Genomic DNA, 20664 nt, shown 5'->3' with positions numbered 1-20664 from the left:
CCTGAGGTCAGGAGTTTGAGACCAGCCTGACCAACATGGTGAAACCCCATCTCTACTAAAAATACAACAAAGTTAGCCGGGCTTAGTGGTGCATGCCTGTAATCCCAGCTACTTGGGAGGCTGAGGCAGGAGAATCACTCGAACCTGGGGGTCGGAGGTTGCAGTGAGCTGAGATCATGCCACTGCACTCCAGCCTGGACAACAGAGCAGGACTCCATCTCAAAAAACAAACAAAAAGATAATTACACTAGTATCTGCAAATATTTTATGCATTCCCAACATACCTATTTCTTTTCTTTTTTTTATTTTCAATATTTCTAGGCTATGTGTTTGTCTGCAAGTTTTTCAAATTGTTGCAAATTTCCAAAAAATTTTCCAGTATATTTATGTAAAACAATCTGTGTATAAGTGGGCCTGCATAGTTCAAATCCATGTTATTGAAGGGTTAATTGTACATATGCATGTACATGCATGTGTATATATATAAATATATGTATTTACACATAAACATAGAAAAGGTCAAGATTGCTTCTTTTTCTTTTTGGAGATGGAGTCTTGTTGTGACGCCCAGGCTGAGTGCAATGGCACGATCTCAGCTCCCTGCAACCTGCGCCTGCCAGGTTCAAGCGATTCTCCTACCTCAGCCTCCCTAGTAGCTGGGATTATAGGCACCTGCCACCACGCCCGGCTAATTTTGGTATTTTCAGTAGAAATGGGGTTTCACCATATTGGCCAGGCTGGTCTCGAACTCAAGTGATCTGCCTGCCTTGGCCTCCCAAAGTGCTGGGATTACAGGCATGAGCCACCGCACTCGGCCCAAGATTGCTTCTAGTCAGAGTGTAGAGATAAGACTTGGAGGTGTTGAAAAACAGGCCTTTGCATGAGCTTTAAAAGAGGCCTGTTTTCCATAATGGTTGAACTAGTTTACAATCCCACCAACAGTGTAAAAGTGTTCCTATTTCTCCACATCCTCTCCAACACCTGTTGTTTCCTGACTTCTTAATGATTGCCATTCTAACTGGTGTGAGATGGTATCTCATTGTGGTTTTGATTTGCATTTCTCTGATGGCGAGTAATGATGAGCATTTTTTCATGTGTCTGTTGGCTGTATGAATGTCTTCTTTTGAGAAATGTCTGTTCATATCCTTTCCCCACTTTTTGATGGATTGATGGGTGCTGACGAGTTGATGGGTGCAGCACACCAACATGGCATAAGTATACATATGTAACAAACCTGCACGTTATGCACATGTACCCTAGAACTTAAAGTATAATTAAAAAATAAAAAAATAAAAAAAAATAAAAAAAGAGGCCTGAATGTATCTACAGCCATCCACACCACCCTGAATACACCCGATCTTGTCTGATCTCAGAAGCTAAGCAGGTTCAGTCTGGTTGGTACCTGGATGGGAAGGAGGCCTGAGTGTTGGATTTATAGGGTGGGAATGCTAGGATGGCACCACTCAGGGCAAAGTGCAGAGTCAAAGGCCCTGGGGCAGGGAGGAAGGGGGTGCAGGGGCAGCCAGGACGTCTGGTGGCTAGAGCTGAGCATGGGTGTTGGGGTGCAGTGGAAGAAGGTCCCTGGAGTGGGGGCTGGATCATAGAGGGCTTCGACTTCACAGCAGCAGAGGGAATTGCTGTCCTGCTCATGGGGTGTAGCCCCACCGTCTCTGTCCTTCCTCAAGTGATCTCTCTGCAGGAATCACTTTTCACTTTCTCCTTGCATACATGTCCCTGGCAGTCTTCAGGTTCCCTTCCTCTTGAGAGAGATTTTCAGAGCCCTCCCCATTCCACTCTACACTTCCTGTCTGTCATTCTCCGTTGATTCCCCCCGGAGTGCTGATTGCTGTTTATGATGACGTATTCACCACATTTGTCCATCATCTGTTTGTCGTCTGGGTCCTTGGGAATGGAAGCACCATGAGGAAGGGACGGTGCCTGCCTAGTCTACTTTAGTATTCCCAATGGCTATGCACATGCCCAGTAAATGCTGTTTGGTTGGATGAATGAATGAATGAGCTGGAATACTCTCAATAGGTATTGTTTGAACAAATGAATGAGTGAGCTGAAGTACGTTCGATATTGTTTGTATGAATGAATAAGCCAAACTAGGCTGAACAAATATTTTTTGCATGAAAGAACTGGAATACGCTCAATAAATATTGTTTGAATGAATGAATGAATAAGCTGAGATATGCTTAGTAGGTAGTGTTTAAATGAATGAATGAATGAGCTGAAATACATTCAATAAATATTGTTTTAATGAATGAGCTGGAAGGCTCTTAATAAATCTTGTTTGAATGAAAGAATGAATGAGGTGGGATACGGTTGGTAGATAGTGTTTGAATGAATGAATGAATTAGCTGAAATACACTCAACAAATAATGTTTGAATTAATGAACAAGTGAACTGAGATATGCTCAATAAATACTGTTTGAATGAATAACTGGATGAGGTGGAATATGCTCAGTAGATAGTGTTTGAATGAATGAATAAGCTGGAATACATTCAATATATTGTTTGAAGGAATGAATGAATGATTTGGAATTCACACTATTGTAAAACCACAGAGGAAACCCTGACTGTATATTTCTCCAATGTGCAGAGCCTATATTATATTATTATATTACAGTTTACTGTCTTCCCCAATGTCTACCTAACCTCCAATATATATGCATAAACATAGATCAAAAACTTAAACAATATTTTTTAATGAAGTGAAGACATTTGGTTCTCCCTGCTATGTGAGCTTTGGTTAACGGGGTCCCCTTTCTTGATGTCCAGGAAGCAGGGTGGTATAACCCAGGTGCAAACACTGAGCTCTCAGTCCTGTAAGAGCCATGCCCCTGACCCCTCCTGAAAGGCCCTCCATATCCCCTCTGGCACTAGTCTCTAGAGGGTGCTTACACTTGAATCTTACTCCCCAAGTCTGATGCTTATTCTGAGTCCTAATAATGGGCACCATGGTATTCTGGTAAGTGGGAAACAAAGGTTTCTTCCCTGGAGCTGCTTTTTGGTATGTGGTTCATGATCCCCTTCTCTGCTCCTCCTTCTTCCTGCAAATGCTGCACTTGGGCACCAGAGCACCTGGTTGCAACCCTCAGGCATTGCTCAGAGCTGAGCTAGAGAAGCAGTTTGCTCAATGGAGCTGCCTGGCAGCATCTCTGATTCACCCTGTGTGTAAAAACTCTGGAAGCAAAGGCCAAGTTGAGGCAAATATTGCCCAACTAACAAATATTGACAAAATGCTCCATATTGTGGCTTTCATCAAATAAATGTTTATTTACTTTTATTTATTTATTTTCAAGGCAGTCTTGCTCTGTCACCTAGGCTGGAGTGCAGTGGCACAATCTCGGCTCACCACAACCTCCACCTCCCGGGTTTAAGTTATTCTTCTGCCTCAGCCTCCCGAGTAGCTGGGATTACAGGTGGACGCCACCACACCAGGCTAATTTTTGTATTTTCAGTAGATACGGGGTTTCACCATGTTGGCTAGGCTGGTTTTGAACTCCTAACCTAGTCCACCTGCCTCAGACTCCCAAAGTACTGGGATCAGAGGCATGAGCCATTGCACCCGACATAAATGTTTATATTTTTATCAGAGGATAAATGTTTGTCTCTAAGTGAAGGCTATGCCAAAAACAGTGGGCCCCAGTTCTGACCCTTGCACTACAAAGTAGTAATTGGTAAAGGAGATTTCTATACTCTTAATCATCATGGCAATAGAGTTAAGTGATAGTAATATAAACCCTTTAGAGTTTACACAATGTGTTTTAAAAATATTATCTCATTAAAGTCATAGTTGAATTCCTGGAATCATATTTTTTTGCTCTCACAAGAAAATTGGGACTCAGATAGTGACTTGCCCAATGTCATTTCACCAGTGAACAGCAGAGGATGGAATCAAGCCCATGGTCTCAAAATTTTCATGCATTTAGAAACATCTTAATATGTTCCTTTTAGAGTGCAGACGCCTTTTCCTAGGGGCATTGCATGGAGAAGATTGAGTGATAGCCAGGTAGGACCGAGAAGACGTGATGACTTTCATCAGGTAAGACTTGTTAGAGGATTTTCTTAAGAAAGAAAAGGAGGAAAGAACCTGGCTTTAGGAGACGGATTGCCACTTCTACACAGAGGAAAACTGACTTGTTTATGGGCCCTGTTTTTGATCACTTGATTTCACCATCATCCTGAGAGCCACAGAATACCAAATTCTGCAAATTATTCTCATTCAACATGAGAATAACTAAGGCCTGAGACAGTGACAAACCTTGTGGAATATTATTTGCCATCAGCACCCTCTCACATACTCCTTTGAAATGTGACTTTGCCCCTCCTTTCATTGGGAAGTGGAGTCTATTTTCTCTCCCCTTGAATCTGGGATGGCCCTATGATTGACTTTGGCCATTAGAATATGATGGAAAGAGCTGGGTTTGGTGGTTCATCCCTGTAATCACAGCACTTTTGGAGGCAGAGGTGGGAGGTTTGCTTGAGGCCAGAAGTCCAAGACTAGATTGGGCAACACAGCAAGACCCTGTCTCTGCAAAAAAAAAAAAAAGTTAGCCAAGCATGGTGGTGCATGCCTATAGTCCCAGCTACCGGGAGGCTGAGGCAAGAGGCTTGCTTGAGCCAGGAGTTTGAGCCTGCAGTGAGCTCTGATTGCACCACTGCACTCCAGCCTGGGTGACAGAGTGAGACCCTATCTCAAAAGAAAACAATTAATGAGAAATAAATATGATGGAAATGACACTGGGGACTCTCAAAGTTATATCTTAATAGGCCTTATGGATTTTGCCTTCACTCTTTTGGGTCACTGAGGTCACCATGCTATGAGAAAGCCCAGTCTAACCTCTTGGGAGGTAAACCACAAAGAGCACAGCAGCACCCCAACCAGCAGCCAACAAGAACTGCCAGATGTATGAGTGAGGCATCTTTGAATCTTTGGCCTTCCAGCCAGCCGGTCCTCCAGTGGAGGTAACCATATGAGTGAAGGAACCCAGGAGAAAATAGCAAAGGTATGGCACAGGCAAACTCATTGTGATTTTATGAAATCATGAAGAATCATGAAAAAGAATAAACGTTTGGGATAATCGATAACCAAAGACAAATAGGCTGCTGCCACAAGAAAAATTTAAAACATGCCAGGTGTGGTGCCTCACGCCTGTAATCCTAGCACTTTAGAAGGCTGAGGATGGTGAATTGCCTGAGCTCAGGAGTTTGAGACCAGACTGGGCAACAGGGTGAAACCCCATCTCTACTAAAATACAAAAGAAATTAGCCAGGTGTGGCAGTGTGGGCCTGTAATCCCAGCTACTCTGGTGGCTGAGGCAGGAGAATTGCTTGAACCCGGGAGACGAGTTTGCAGTGCCAAGAGTTTGCAGTGCCAAGATCACTCCAGCCTGGGCAACAGAGCAAGACTCCATCTCTCCAAAAAAAAAAAAAATTAAATATACAGCATTGCTTTGCAATCTGTTCAACTTCTCTCAGTCTACCATATTGTTTAGGGGCAACTGGGTTCGAATGCTGGGTTCAATAGAAACTGATTTTTGAAGACACTCTGGAAGACCTGCAGCTGATGAAGTGCTAAACAATGGCTGTGATACAATCAAGCAATTAATTATATCTGCATATGATAAGATATAGGAAGACAGAGAGAGAAACTAAGGAATACAATGTTTTGTTTTTAAGCAGAATTTACAGAAAATATAGAAGGCTTGGCATCTGCAAGGTTGAAAAACATAATTTTTAACACTTCATCCCTGGTGTGTTAAAAGTTTCTCAAACTAAGATATGGCCTTAGGATAGGACCAAATCAAGGGAGTGGCTGTAAGACCACTTGCTCAGAGTTCAGAAAAATTTTGGACAGTGCCTACTATAAAAGGCTGCTAAGAATCTTAAGGGCATTGCCTTATACCACCTTCACCTTCACCCACAGAACCTAGAGAGATCTAGCACAGAAATAATTATGGCTTTAGCATGTGGGGCACAGAGTTAATTGCAGTTAGATTTATAGGATAAACACAAAGTTGTTAAGATTGTTGTATTGGTTGCTGTTAGTGAAATGCGATACAAACCAAGGTTTCTTCTATAAGACAGCTATTAAAAAATTGCTAATATAGGCCAGGTGTGGTGGCTCATGCCTGTAATCCCAGCACTTTGGGAGGCCGAGATGGGCAGATCACGAGGTCAAGAGATGGAGACCATCCTGGCTAACATGGTGAAACCCCATCTTTACTAAAAATACAAAAATTAGCTGGGCATGGTGGTATGCCCCTGTAGTCCCAGTTACTCAGGAGGCTGAGGCAAGAGAATTGCTTGAACCAGAGACTTGGAGGTTGCAGTGAGCTGAGATTGAGCAACTGCACTCTAGCCTGGCAACAGAGCGAGGACTCCATCTCAAAAAAAAAAAAAAAAATTGTTAATATATACTTGGTGTTTACCATGTGCCAGGCCCTATGTTTAGGATTTGCTATAGATAAACTCACTTTACTGTCATACCACTGCATCCCTTCGAGGCACGTACCCTTGCCATTTCTGTTTTATACACGTGGAAACTGGGGCTCAGAGAAGTGTTTGCTCAGTGGCACCCAGGTGCAGGGCAGCAGCCTCCAGATATGAGCCCAGAGTTTTCTGAGTTCAGAGATTGCAGACTGGCAGCTCCAGGATCTGAGCCCAGAGTTCTCTGAGTTCAGAGCCTGCAGAGTGGCGGCCCCAGGATCTGAGCCCAGTGTCTGGGTTCAGAGCCTGAACATAAAGCCTCTCTGCTCTGCTGCCTCTCTGGCACAGTCTATACAATGAACTGATTAGTTCCTCACGATAATTGCTTGGCTCTGACTGAAATTCAATTCCACTAACTGCAAGTGGAGAAAAGTTAGGGTTCACCTCAACCAGCAGCCAAGAGAATGATGATTCCCTCGTGCTCTCCTGTGCACAGTGGTCCCCTTCGCTGTTGGGTGCCCTGCAGCTCTTGACACAAATTCCAGACAGCCTTTTTCCTTCTGGCTTCCGGGAGCATCTGGAAGAGAAGACTCTTGGCTTGTTTACAGCCCCCTGTTCAGACCTGTTAACTGTCTTCTTGCTCTAACCAGACCCTGCCAATAATAGTTGTGTGAGATTCAAATGGTGTGAAAGACCTCGGATGTCTGTAAGGATAATTTGTCCCTTTGAAATTGCACTCTCTCTCACCCTCAGGGCTTCTGCATCAAACTGTGTCCCTGTTCTGGTTTTACTCCCCCCTCTCTCTGTACTGAGACAGCACTATTTGCTTGTTTCTTTTTTTTTTTTCTTTCCCTCAGGAATAGAAACCTGAATTGCTTTGTATAGAAAACCAAATTACTGAATTATGAAAAAAAGAAAAAAAAGATCTATTACCCCTTCAGAATGAAGATAAATATACAGCTTGTGGTGTAATGCATCAATTTGAGTAGTAAATACAGAAAATAGAAACGATATTTATATAGAGGAAAGGAATGAAGATATCACATCACCATAGAGAATAATAAAGATGAAGAAGGCAGGTGGGTTTGCAGAACTGATAAAGTTAAACCCACAGGCAATGCCAGTTCTACTCAGGGATGGAGGTCTACGTGATAGACATGGAGAGCTTTGGCGTTCGTGGTTCTGCTCCACACCATTGACCACTTGATTGCTTCAGTGTGTGGCATTTACCTCTGGAAAACTCATTTCCTGGAAACAAAGTGCTGCCTGCATTTTTTAAAAAAGCAAATAACAATAGCTATTATTTTCCAGCCCTAATGACATAAGAATGTTGCATAGATTAATGTAATCTTTATGACAAACTTATGAGTGGTTACTGTTATTGCTATTATTATTTTATTGATAGAAACTTGCACAGAGAAATGAAGCAACTTGTCCAAAGTCACACAGCAAATAAGTAACAGAAGCTAGATTCAAGGCAGGTGGTCTGATGCCATGGTTAGTTTGCTTAATCACAATGCTGTACTGCCTTTCCTCATTCCTGAAAAGGTTGATGGGGTCTGTTTCTAGCTTATTATAGGTAGGTGGTTAGCAGAGACATAAAAGGGACATCTCCATGTATGTAGGTGGGGTGGGGATCCTGAATCCATAGGCGAGTCATCAAGCGATGGGAAAGTGACCCTGAGGGTCATTGCAACCAACTTATTCAACTTCTCTCAGTTTACCCTATTGGCTAGGGGTGGCTGGGCTCAAACGCCAGGTTCAGATAGAAATGGATTTTTTGAAGACACTCTGGAAGACCTGCAGCTGATGATGTGCTAAACAATGGCTATGAATTAACCAGCTCTGACCACTGCATGCCAGGGACTGAAGGCATCTGAGTATTCCAGGCATATTTTGTCCCTTTAAAGTTGGGAGTCACTTGGTGTCCATGAAAGGACAGGGCAGCATTGTCAGGACTTTGGTGGGAACCATTTTGCTGGGGTCTCAGGCCCAACTGAGATTGTCTTCTGGCTTCAGAAGCAAGTCTTCACAAGGGCAGGAAACTTCCCCAGGCAGGAAGCCCTCAGGGGCGAGGGCAGCCTCTCCCTGCAAGTGAACGGGCTCCATTCTGGGCACCCGCCCTGAATGTCCACAACCATCCCGTATAAGACCCTACTGCCTTGACTTTCAAGCCTGTCTGACCCCAGATAGCAGCTTTTTCTCCCCTGACATTTGACATCAGTTTCACTGTCAAGCTTGCTAGAAACCTTGGACACCTGCCCCGTCTACTTCCTCCCTTACATGGGGATGACACCAGATTGTTCAAGCTCAGATCAACCTACGAAAAGGTTGGAACTGCTTGCCCCACATACCATCTCCTTCCCTCTCTGGGTGGAGCCTCCTAGAGCTCTTCTGGCCACCCATTTCCAGGTGCCATGTTCCATCTTTTTGAGCCTCCTCTCTCCTGTCAATGGAACCATCCTGTACTGCACCCCCTTAGGAAGACATACCTGTGCCTTCCAAGTGGACACTTTCTAAAGAAAAACAAAACAAAAAAAATCGCTGTACTAATAGGATAAACCTCAGGAATAATTCTACAGTGGCCTTGTGGGTTTGCGTCCAGTGCTCCACCTGCTTCATTAGTAGAAGTATTAATCCTGATAGGAGAGGTAGGTATCAGAATTTCTTATCTTTTACCCATTCACACATTACTCATTACAACTAAGGAACAGTTCTTGTATTCAGTTATCTTCTGAGTTTGGGGTTGCGTACCTATCTTCCTTGCCATATTATGAACGCCTTGAAGGGTGCAATTATGCCTTCACATCTCTGCAGGGTATTTTGCCCTTAGGAGATGTCAATAACTTTTTTTTTCCCTTTGAAATAGGATCTTGCTCTGTTGCCAGACTGGAGTGCAGTGGTGCAATCACGGGTCACTGCAGCCTCAAACTCCTGGGCTCAACTGATCCTCCTGCCTTCGCCTCCCAAGCAGGATACCTGTCCTATCTGCTCCCATCCTTACACGCGAATGACACCAGATTGTTCAGTCTATGAAATGGGTGAAACTGCTTGCCTCACATTCCATCTCCTTCCCTCTCTGGGTGGTACCTCCTAGAGGTCTTCTGGCCACCCACCTGCTTGCCTCACAAATCCCATCTGGGACTACAGGAGTGCGCCACCATGCCCAGCTACTTTTTAAAATTTTTTGTAGAGATGGGGTCTCGCTGTGTTGCCCAGCCTGGTCTCTAATTCCTGACCTCGAATGCTCCTGCCCTCCAGGGTTCCCAAAGCACTGGGATTATAAGAATGAGCCACCATGCCTAGCCTCAATAATAATAATAATAATAATAATAAATTAATGTTGAATTTCCATAAACTTGTGAAACATCACCCAGCATTGAGAGAGTAGCATGCTCATGCCAACCAAGAGCAGCAGGTGAACAATACTCTTTTGAGGGAAAGGAGGGGTTATGTAGGGCAGAATGGTCAGGAATGGCTCTATGAAGGACGCTGGAGATGAACATACGCCTGAAAGAAGAAGCGAAGCAAAGCAAAGCGAAGCGAAGAGAAGAGAAGAGAAAAGAAGAGAAGAGAAGAGAAAAGAGAAGAGAAGCAAGAGCCTTCAGGCAGAAGGAACTGTGCTACTAAAAAGAGAAAGGGTCTTGTGTGCCAGGTGAGTTTTAGGATGGTGTGCTCTGACCAGACCAGTTTGGCTGCAGCAGAAGGCTCAAAAAGGATTGCTGGAATTATGTTTCAACACAGGTACATCTTGTTTCATTGCATGTAACTTTATTGCACTTTGCAGAGATTGCACTTTTTACAAATTGAAAGTTTGTCACTTCACTGATTTCCTTGAGTGGTGGTTTGTAGTTCTCCGTGAAGAGGTCCTTCACTTCCCTTGTTAGCTGTATTCCTAAGTATTTTGTTCTGTTTGTAGCAATTGTGAATGGGAGTTCACTTGTGATTTGGCTCTCTGCTTGTCTGTCCTTGGTGTATAAGAATGCCTGTGATTTTTGCACATTGATTTTGTATCTTGAGACTTTGCTGAAGTTGCTTATCAGCTTAAGAAGCTTTCGGGCCGAGACGATGGGGGTTTTCTAGATACAGGATCATGTCATCTGTAAACAGAGACAATTTGACTTCCTCTCTTCCTATCTGAATACACTTTATTTCTTTCTCTTGCCTGATCGCCCTGGTCAGAACTTCCAATACTATGTTGAAAAGGAGTGGTGAGAGGGGGCATGCTTGTCTTATGCTGGTTTTCAAGGAGAATGCTTCCAGCTTTTGACCATTCAGTATGATATTGGCTGTGGGTTTGTCATAAGTGGCTGTTAATATTTTTAGGTATGTTCCATCAATACCTACTTTATTAAGAGTTTTTAACAGGAAGGCATGCTGAATTTTATCAAAGGCCTTTTCTGAGTCTATTGAGATAATCATGAAGTTTTGTCTTTGGTTCTGTTTATGTGATGAATTACTTTTGCAGGGACATGGATGGAGCTGGAAGCCATTATCCTCAGCAAACTAATGCAGGAACAGAAAACCAAACACCACATGTTCTCACTTATAAGTGGGAGCTGAACAATGAGATCACATGGACACAGGGAGGGGAACAACACATGCTGGGGCCTGTTGGGGGATGGAGTTGGGGTAGAGAGAGCATTAGGAAAAATAGCTAATGCATGCTGGGCTTAATACCACACACAGTGGCTCACACCTGTAATTCCAGCATTTTGGAAGGCCGAGGCAGGCAGATCACCTGAGGTCGGGAGTTCAAGACCAGCCTGACCAACATGGAGAAACCCAGTCTCTACTAAAAATGCAAACTTAACCAGGCATGGTGGTGCATGCCTGTAATCCCAGCTACTCAGGAGGCCGAGGCAGGAGAATTGCTTGAACCCAGGAGGCAGAGGTTGCGGTGAGCCGAGATTGCACCATTGTAGTCCAGCCTGGGCAACAAGAGCGAAACTGTCTCAAAAACAAAACAAAACAAAAAAAACCGAGGTGATGAGTTGTTAGGTGCAGCAAACCACCATGGTACATATTTACCTATGTAACAAACCTGCACATCCTGCACATGTATCCCAGAACCTAAAAATAAAATAGAATAAAAAGAAAGTTTGTCAAAACCCTGCATGAAGCAAGTCTACCAGCGCCATTTTCCAACAGCATATGCTCATTTCATGTCTCTGTGTCACATTGCAGCAATCCTGGCAATATTTCAAGCTTTTTCATTATTATTATCTCCATTATGATGATCTAAGATATGTTATCTTTGGCGTTACCATCACAATTGTTTGGGGGCAATACGAACTGTGTGAAATGGTAACTTATATAAAACAGTGAACTCAATTGATCAATGTTGTGTGTGTTCTGAGTTCTCCACTGTCCAACTGCTTCCAGGCCTCTCTCACTCTCTATGGGCCTTCCTATCGCCTGAGACAAAACAGTATTGAAATTAGGCCAATTAATAACCAATTCATACAAGCTGCTAAGTGTTCACGTTGCATGTCTCTCTCTTTAAATCAAAAGCTAGAAATGATGAAGCTTAGTGAGGAAGGCATGTTGAAAGCTGATTTAGGCTGAAAGCTAGGCCTCTTGTGCCAAATAGCCAAGTTGTGAACGTGAAGGAAAAGTTCTTGAAAGAAATTAAATGTGCTACTCCAGTGAACACACATGTGATAAGAAAATGAAATAGCTTTGTTGCTGACATGGAGGAAGTTTTAGTGGCCTGAATAGCAGATATAAGCAGTCACAATATGTTCTTCAGCCAAAGCCTAATCCAGAGCAAGGGCCTAACTCTCTTCAATGCTGTGAAGGCTGAGAGATGTGAAGAAGCTGCAGAAGAAAAGTTGGAAGCTAGCAGAGGTTGGTTCATGAGGCTTAAGGAAAGAAACTGTCTCCATAACATAAAAGTGTGAGGTTGAAGCAGCAAGTTATCCAGACCTAGCTGAGATCATTGATGAAAGTGGCTACACTCAACAATATATTTTCAATGAAGACAAAAAATATATTTTCAATGAAGTCTCATGTCAGAAGAAGATGCCATCTAGGACTTTCCTAGCTAGAGAGAAGTCAATGCCAGGCTTCAAAGCTTCAAAGGACAGGTTGACTGTTTTGTGAGAGGCTGACGCAGCTTGTCACTAAGTTGAAAGCAATGCTCATTTTTACCATTCCAAAAATTCTAGGGCCCTTAAAAATTATGCTAAATCTACTCTGCCTGTGTTCTATAAATGGAACAGCAAAGCTGACGGCACATCTGTTTACAAGGTGGTTTGTTGAATATTTTAAGCCCACTGTTAGGATCCACAGCTTAGAAAAACAGGTTTGTTTTTCTCAAATATTCCTGCTCATTGACAATGCACCTGGTCACCCAAAGCTCCGATGGAGATGTACAAGGAGATGAATGTTCTTTTAATGCCTTCTAACATAACATCCATTTTGTTGCCCATGAATCAAAGAGTAATATCAACTTTCAAGTCTTATTATTAAATAAATGCTTTTTGTAAGACTGTAGCTGCTATAGACCATGATTCCTCTGGTGGATCTGGGCAAAGTCAATTGAAAACATTCTGGAAAGGATTCACCAGCTAGATGCCATTAAGAACATTTCTTTTCTTTTCTTTTCTTTTCTTTTTTTTTTTTTTTTTTTTTGAGGTGGAGTCTCACTCTGTCGCCCAGGTTGGAGTGCAATGGTGCGATCTCGGCTCACTGCAAGCTCTGCCTCCCGGGTTCACGCCATTCTCCTGCCTCAGCCTCCCGAGTAGCTGGGACTACAGGCGCCCGCCACCACGCCCGGCTAATTTTTTTGTATTTTTAGTAGAGACGGGGTTTCACAGTGTTAGTCAGGATGGTCTTGATCTCCTGACCTCGTGATCCACCCGCCTCGGCCTCCCAAAGTGCTGGGATTACAGGCGTGAGCCAGCCATTAAGAACATTTATGATTCATGGGAGGAGGTCAAAATATCGGCATGAACAGGAGTGTGGAAGAAGTAGATTCCAACCCTCATGGGTGACCTGGAGGGTTTCAAGGCTTCAGTGGAGGAAGGAACTGCAGACGTGGTGGAAATAGCAAGAGAACTAGAATTGAAATGGAGCCTGCGGATGGGACTGAATTGCTGCAATCTCATGATCACACTTAAACAGATGAGGAGTTGCTTCTTATGGATGAGCAGAGAAAGTGGTTTCTTGAGATGGAATTTACTCCTGGTGAAGATGCTGTGAACATTGTTGAAATGGCAACAAAGCAGCCAGGTACAGTGGCTCACACCTGTAATCCCAGCACTTTGGGAGTCCGAGGCGAGGGGATCACTTGAGGTCAGGAGTTTGCGACTAGCCTGGCCAACGTGGTGAAACTCTCATTCTACTAAAAATACAAAAATTCGCTGTGTGTGGTGGCATGTGCCTGTAATCCCAGCTAGTCGGGAGGCTGGGGCAAGTGAATTGCTTTAACCTGGGGAAGGAGGGTGCAGTGAGCCGAGATCACACCAAGGCTCTCCGGCCTGGGCAAGAGAGTGAGACTCAGTCTCAAAAAAAAAAAAAAAAAAAAATGGCAACAGAGGATTTAGAATATTGCATCAACCTATAAACTTAGTTGATAAAGCCAGGAACAAGGCTTGAGAATATTGACTCCAAATTTTGAAAAAAGTTCTTCTGTGGGTTAAATGCTATGAAACACTGCGTGGTATAGAGAATTTTTGTGTATGTGTGTGTGAAAGGAAGAGTCAATTGATGCGGCAAATCTCACTATTGTCTCATTTAAAAAAAGCACCATAGCTACCCCAACCTTCAGCAACCACCACCCTGATCAGTCAGCAGCCATCAACATCAAGGCAAGACTCTCCACCAGTAACCAGATTACAACTCACAGAAGGCTCAGATGATTGTTAGCATTTTTTAGCGATCAAGTACTTTTTAATTAAGGTATGTAAATTTTTTAGACATAGTGCTATTGCACACTTAATAGACTACGACAGAGTGTAAACATACTTTTTATATGCTGAGAAACTAAAAAAATTGTGTGACTCACGTTGTAGCAATAGTTGTTTTATTGCAGTGGTCTGGAACTGAACCTGCAATATTTCCTCGGTATGCCTGTAGAGAGTTTAAGGCTAGATTATTTATTTATTTATTTATTTATTTTTGAGACCAAATCTCACTCTGTCACCCAGGCTGGAATGTAGTGGCGTGATCTTGGCTCACTGCAACTTCCGCCTTCTGAGTTCAAGTGATTCTCCTGCCTCAGCCTCCCAAGTAGCTGGGATTACAGACATATGCCACCATACCCGGCTACTTTTTGTATTTTTAGTAGAGGCAGGGTTTCACCGTGTTGGCTAGGCTGGTCTCGAACTCTTGGCTTCAAGTGATCCCCCGCCTCAGCCTCTCATAGTGCTGGGATTACAGGTGTGAGCTACCATGACCGGCCAGTCATGCACATTTTCTACCTTCAGCTTTGTAAGAGCAGAGATGATATTTTATGTAAAGATGGAGGAACCTTTGATATGACTGATTTGATACAGATATAGTGTATTGAATCCTCTAGGAATTGAACAGAGTCATTGTTGATGATGGTCAAATTTCTAAATCTCACCCTTCTCTGATGATCAAAATAGCTTTGTTATTTTTTATTTATTTATTTTTATTTTTATTTTAAGTTCTGGGGTACATGTGCAGGATGTGCAGATTTGTTACATAGGTAAACATGTACTATGGTGGTTTGCTGTACCAGTCAACCCATCACCTAGGTATTAAGCCCAGCAGGCATTAGTTATTTGTCCCGATGCTCTCCCTCCCCCCACCCTACCCCCAACAGGCCCCATTGTGTTGTTCCCCTCCCTGTGTCTGTGTGCTGTCATTGTTCAGCTCCCACTTATAAGTTAGAACATGAGGTATTTGGTTTTCTGTACCTGTGTTAGTTTGCTAAGGAAAATGGTTTCCAGCTTCATCCACATCCCTGCAAAGGACATGATCTGATTCCTTTTAATGGCTGCATAGTATTCCATGGTGTACATGTACCAGATTTTCTTTATCCAGTGTATCATTGATGGGTATTTGGGTTGATTCCATGTCTTTGATCACAATAGCTTTATTTTAACTGAGCACTTATTCTGTCCTAAACACTGTGCTGATACCGTTGGGATATTTGGCCCCTCCTAATCTCATGTTGAAATTTGATCTCCAGTGTTGGAGGTATGGCCTGGTCGGAGGTGTTTGGGTCATGGGGCGGGTCCTTCAAGGAAGACTTGGTGGCCTCCTCTGGGTCATGACTGAGCTCTATTAGTTCTCATGAGAGGTGGTTGTTGAAAAGAGCGTGGCACCCTCCCTCTCTCTTTCCTTCCCTCTGGCTTTGTGAGGTCTGTTTCTCTTCCCTTTCTGCCATGAGTAAGAACCTCCCGAAGCCCTCACTAGAAGCCGATGCTGGTGCCATACTTCTTGTCCAGACAGCCTGCAGACCTGTGAGCCAAATAAACCTCTTTTCTTTCTCTTGTTTGTTTGAGACACAGTCTTACTCTGTCACCCAAGCTGGAGGGCAGTGGTGTGATTATGGCTCACTGCAGCCTCAACCTCCCAGGCCCAGTTGATCCTCCCATCTCAGCCTCACGAGTAGCTGGGATTACAGGTGTGCACCACCACACCCAACTAATTTTTGTGTTTTTTGTAGAGACAGGGATTTGCCATATTGCCCAGACTGATCTTGAACTCCTAATCTCATGCAATCCTTCCACCTTGGCCTCCCAAAGTGCTGGGATCACAGGAGTGAGCCACCGCGCCCAGCCTAAACCTCTTTTCTTTATAAATTACCCAGGGTAAGATGTTCTCTTACAGCAATGCCAACTACAATGCAAACTAACTCAGACATGTGCTATGCACTTGATATGTATTATATTTATTCCTCCTGATCTCTCAATGGGCCTGTGAGGAAGGTATATTCTTGACCCAATTTTATATAAGGGAAGCAGGGTTAATGATACAAGGTTGGTAAATGGCCAAGGCTGCACTTGAACTCAGATCCCACAGTGAAGTCAGGCTCTGACCCCGTCCACCCCTTACCACCACACTCTCCTCTGTTTTGCCCATTCCTGACTCACTCAGCTCCTCTTCCCCTCCTTGCCCCATCCCATTCCTGAGTCTGGAGACAACTCTGGGAAGCTTGTGAGATCCATGGGGATGGGATAGAGTTGAGAAACTTGCTAAGAAGAACTGGCAGGCACAGAGCAGAGAAAAAATAAGTAAGCAGGCCAGGCACAGTGGCTCACGCCTGTAATCCCAGCCCTTTGGGAGGTCAAGGCGAGCAGATCATCTGAGGTCAGGAGTTCGAGACCAGCCTGGCCAACATGAAGAAACCCCATCTCTACTAAAAATACAAAATTAGCCAAGCATCGTGGTGCATGCTTGTAACCCCAGGTGCTTGGGAGGCTGAGGCACGAGAATTGCTTGAACCCAGGGGACAGAGGTTGCAGTAAACTGAGATGGTACCACTACATTCCAGCCTGGGTGACAAAAGCGAAACTCTGTCTCAAGAAAAAAGAAGAAGAGGAAGAGGAAGAGGAAGAAGAAGAAGGAGGAGGAGGAGGAGAGAAGAAGGAGGAGGAGGAGGGGGAGGAGGAGGAGGGGGAGGAGGAGGAGGAGGAAAGAAAGAAGAAGAAGAAGAAGAAATAAACAATCAAATAAAAATCTTGTAATTTTAACAACTTCTTGTTCCATCTTCATCAAATTGTCACCAAGACAAAATTGTAGAATGAAATAGCATGTCCACATTGATGTAACTGTGACAGCCACAGAATGCATTGTGCCTTATATGTGGAAGAGGCTCATAAATATTTGCCAAATGAATTATTGCTTCCTTACCTTTTTCTATTATGAAGTGAATGGATCCCTATGTGCCTGAAGAGCTATGTAATTTTAATAAAGCCCCAAATAAAATAGAATATGAGAATTGGTAGGAGCTTTAGAAACCTACTAGTTCAACCATCTTGTTTTATTTTATTTTATTTATTTTTAGAGACAGGGTTTTGCTCTGCCATCCAGGCTGGAGTGCAGTGGTGCAATCACAGCTCACTGCAGCCTCAAACACCTGGGCTCAAGTGATCCTCCCGCCTCAGCCTCAAAAAGTGCTGGGATGGCTGAGTGCAGTGGCTCATGCCCTATAACCCCAGCATTCTGGGAGGCCAAGGTGGGTGAATCACCTGAGGTCAGGAGTTCAAGATTAGCCTGGCTAACATGGTGAAACTCCATCTCTACTAAAAAAAAAAAAAAAAAAAAAAAAAAAATTAGCTGGGCGTGGTGGCACATGCCTGTAATCCCAGTTACTTGGGAGGCTGAGGCAGGAGAATCGCTTGAATTCGGGAGGCGGAGGTTGCAGTGAGCCGAGATCACACCACTGCACTCCAGCCTGGACGATAGAGTGAGACTCTGTCTCAAAAATAAAATAAATAAATAAGTAAGTGCTGGGATTACAGGCATTAGCCACTGTGTTTGGCCCATATCATTTTACAGATGAAAGTCCAGACAGTGTTGCAGAACTCACTGTCAGCAAGGCTGGATACAGGCAGTAGTTGTGGTACCCTCAATTCCTTTCTGACATTTCTGGCCCGGACAGGCAGGTGGTGGAGGGATTGTTTGTTTGGGGACAGTCAGAGGCTGGCTCAGAGGAAGGAAGGAGCCAATAGATTCCTTTTCCTCTCCTGTGTTTTTAAGCACTGCAGCTACCCATGCAAATTGCCTCTTGGAATGATATATTTTTGCATATGGTGACTTGTATGTCAATAGCAAGTTGTTTTCATAATGCCAGTGTCAGAGAAATTGACGATCTCATCAGTAATGTGTTCGGAACCTGCCTCTGGTGCCAGCAAAACCCTTTTTATACTTGGGCTTACTCGTCAGCTGTCCAAATACAGTATGATTAATCTGGCCTGCTAGGGAGAAGAGAGAGGGCTTGAACTATAGGAAGTGACAACGGTTAGGAAAATTGTTATGTAACAATGCCAATGATTTCCCTATAAGATTCAAATATGAATTAAGCTGTTCACTGGCCCCTACCAACAGAGGCACCATTATGCTCAGCCAGCCTTGGAATTCCATAGAGATCCTGCTGTAAAGCCTTGTTCTAGAAACGTTACAGCATCTTTTCTTTCTTTTTTCTTTTTCTTTCTTTCTTCTCTTTTTTCTTTTCTTTTCTTTCTTTCTTTTCTTTTCTTTCTTTTTTTTTTTTTTTTTGAGACAATGTCTCCTTCTATCATTACCCAGGCTGGAGTACAGTGGTGCCATCATGACTCACTGCAGCCTCGAACTCCTGGCCTCAAGCAATCCTTCCACTTCAGCCTCCCAAGTAGCTGAGACTACAGGCATGCGACACCATGCCCAGCTATTCGTTCATTTTTTGTAGAGATGGGGTCTCACTGTGTTGCCCAGGATGGTCTTGAACTCCTGGGCTCATACGATTCTCCAACCTCAGCCTGCCAAAGAGCTGGGATTGCAGGTGTGAGCCACAGCACCCAGCCAGTGGCTTATTTTCCCAGCAGAGATGACTATGTATGACCTTCCTGAAAAAGTTCCCTGTGGCCCAGAATTTAAAGTCTTACCAGTACTAAACATAACATTAGACGCTGAAGTTATGAAAAGAGATTCTGTGCCGGAGGCAGAAATCAAACTACTTTCATTGCTTTTGTCAGTCCTTGGGGTCTGAAAGTGAGTCACTCTTTAAGAACTTAGAAATGAGGGAAATAAGGATGCCTTCTGAGTGTTAAACTTTAATACAGATACATAATAGATCAGAGTGGAAATACTGCACAGTCATCTTAAAGAGACAGTAAGCATACACAGCCATCTTAGTATCGCTACTCACATAGTCAAAGAAAGACGTTGGCAATCGGGAGAATCTGTGGAAATCTAGGTAACATCACGCAGGGAGATAGAGCTTGAACTGAAGATCTTGTTTTTGTTTTTGTTTTTGTTTTGAGATGGAGTCTCGCTCTGTTACCCAGGCTGGAGTGCAGTGGTGTGATCTCATCTCCCTGCAACCCCCACCTCCCTGGGTTCAAGTGATTCTCCTGTCTCAACCCCCTGAGTAGCTGGGATTACAGGCACACACCACCGCGCCCGGCTGATTTTTGGGTTTTTTGTTTGTTTGTTTGTTTGTTTGTTTTTGAGACAGAGTCTCACTTTTTCACCCAGGCTGGATTGCAGTGGCGCAATCTTGGCTCACTAACCTCCGCCTCCTGGATTCAAGTGATTCTCCTGCCTCAGCTCCCCAAATAGCTGGGATTACAGGCATGCACCATCATGCCTGGCTAATTTTTGTGTTTTTAGTAGAGACAGAGGTTCATGATGTTGGCCAGGCTGGTCATGAACTCCTGAGTTCAAGTGATCTGCTCACCTGAGCCTCCCAAAGTGCTGGGATTACAGGCGTGAGCCACCGCGCCTGGCCTTAACTGAAGATCTCTAAGAGTTTCTGGTCCTGTAACCACAGGCACCACTACCATAGGATAGATGTGAAAGTTGTAGTCAACCCATTCCAAGTCTCATTGTTAAAGCGAATTCTGCTTCATTCTGAGTCTCTCCAACATTTAGTCCAGCTAAGAGATTCTTTTTGCTCTCTATGTATGCTCCTTAAACACCATTTTTATATAGCAGTTATAAATAAATGTCCCACTGTACATTGAGAAGCCACTGTTTGGTTTTATACATCAAGGCTGCAGGTTTGGTTAATGTGAGTTTTCCTCTGAGAGAAGGACCTTCTCTATATGAATTAACAATATTACATTTCTAGGCTTGGAGGAAGGAGGGCAGAGGTAAAGTCCTGGGTGGGGGGTTATTAAATAAGGTCAGGACAGACACATCATGAGGGAGCTTCATGGAGGAGAACCATTCCTGCTTCTATGGGGTGCGACATATTCCAGCCCATTTCATTTAAAGCCAAGAGTTTCAGAACATTGCATGATAGAAATATACCCATAGATATTCTCTTCATTTTATTTTATTTCATTATTGCGAGACAGGGTCTCATTCTGCTGCTCAGGCTGGAGTGCAGTGGCATAATTACAGTTCACTACAGCCTCAGACTCCTGGGCTCAAATGATGTCCCTACACCTCAGCCCCTCCAAGTAGCTGGGACTATAGATATGCTCCATCATTCCTGGCTATTTTTTTTTTTTTTTTTTTTTTAGAGAATGGGTCCCATTATGTCACCCAGACTGATCTTGAACTCCTTGGTTCAAGCAATCCTTCTGCCTTGGCCTCCCAAAA

The sequence above is a fragment of the Trachypithecus francoisi genome, unplaced genomic scaffold, assembly GCF_009764315.1.
Source record: "Trachypithecus francoisi isolate TF-2019V2 unplaced genomic scaffold, Tfra_2.0 Lachesis_group4, whole genome shotgun sequence".
Lineage (NCBI taxonomy): Eukaryota > Metazoa > Chordata > Mammalia > Primates > Cercopithecidae > Trachypithecus > Trachypithecus francoisi.
This window is presented reverse-complemented; position numbering follows the sequence as displayed.